Source organism: Arachis duranensis, chromosome 10, assembly GCF_000817695.3.
Source record: "Arachis duranensis cultivar V14167 chromosome 10, aradu.V14167.gnm2.J7QH, whole genome shotgun sequence".
Taxonomy (NCBI): Eukaryota; Viridiplantae; Streptophyta; class Magnoliopsida; order Fabales; family Fabaceae; genus Arachis; species Arachis duranensis.
Window position 1 is genome coordinate 76,084,520 of NC_029781.3, and position 562 is coordinate 76,085,081.

The window sequence follows — 562 nt, forward strand, 5'->3', positions numbered from 1 at the left end:
TTCCTACTGCTTCAACTCAATCCTTCTTACTCCTTTCCATGGCAAGCTGTGTATAGGGGTTCACCGTTCGACGATGGCTACATTGAATCCTCTCGGGAAAATGATCCTCTGCGGCTGTCACTCGCATGGCTAATCGTCTGGAGGCATCACTTGGCCGAAGGCTACATCCCATCCTCGCAGTGAAAACTACGCTCACGCACTCTGTCACAGCACGGCTAATCACTGGTTGGTTCCCGCTCCTACTGGAATAGAATCCCTTGATTCTTTTACGTCTGTCACTAACGCCCAGCACTTGCGAGTCTGAAGCACGTCACAGTCATTCATTACCGGAATCCTACTCGGAATACCACAGACAACGTGAGACTTTCCGGATTCCCAGGATCCTACTCGGAATACCACAGACAAGGTGAGACTTTCCGGATCCTCAGAAATGCTGCCATCTATCTAGCTTATACCACGAAGATTCTGTTGGGAAATCTAAGAGATATACATTCAAGCTCTGTTGCATGTAGAACGGAAGTGGTTGTCAATCACGTGCGTTCATAAGTGAGAATGATAATGA